The sequence below is a fragment of the Galeopterus variegatus genome, unplaced genomic scaffold (genome assembly GCF_000696425.1).
Source record: "Galeopterus variegatus unplaced genomic scaffold, G_variegatus-3.0.2 Scaffold13575, whole genome shotgun sequence".
Classification (NCBI taxonomy): Eukaryota; Metazoa; Chordata; class Mammalia; order Dermoptera; family Cynocephalidae; genus Galeopterus; species Galeopterus variegatus.
The window spans coordinates 27,018-27,826 of NW_007739686.1; positions in this window are offsets into that span (position 1 = coordinate 27,018).

The following is an 809-nucleotide window of genomic DNA, read 5'->3' on the forward strand; positions in this document are numbered from 1 at the left end:
CCCCGTCTCCAAAAGGGCCTCAGGCAGGGTGTGCACCGTGGAGAGAATCACAGAAGACTCAATGCCGGGAGGGGCTTAAGGTCATGACCCCCTCCCCCCTTGTTTTAGGGGCTGGGAAAGTAACTTCGTGGAGCCCGAGAGTGTCGCCATCCCAGATCTCTCTGATTCAGTGCTTTGTGCACCGAGTCCTATGGAATTTCCAGAGAGAGAGCTTTTCCTTCTAACCTAATAGTAACAACAATGAAGCCTTTCCATTCAAACAGGACTCTGTAGAGGGCAAAACACTTGCACAGGGTATGGAAGGAGGGCTGCTGTCACGTCCCATCCTGTTGCCAGTGTGGGTAAGTGCCCCCTCAGAGCCAGCACCAAGGAAAAGGTGTCTGCACCCCTACACCCTGAGATCAGCCAGCCAACAGCAGGTCACCCTATCTAGTCCTGGTGGACAAAGTACAAGAAACTTTGAGCCTATCTTGTCAGATACTCATTCTTGAACCAAAGCAACTCTGCCCCTGATTTTTGCAACCATTCACCGGTCCTAGGGAGTGGAAGCTGGAGAACCCCTGGAGCCTGCGGGGAGAGGTTGTTTACTTACCCACGTGAAAGTGCAGTTTCTCTTCTTCTGAGACTCTGGTTTTACAACTAGGCTTCTTGATACTGTCCCACAGGTCACAGCTCCGTTCATTTTTCTTCTGTTCTTCATGTGGGGTAATTTCTATTCCACCTTCAGGCTTGCTGACTCTTGCTGTCTCCAATATGCTGTGACTTTTCCACTGTGGTTATTGTGCATTTCAATTCTGGAATTTCCATTT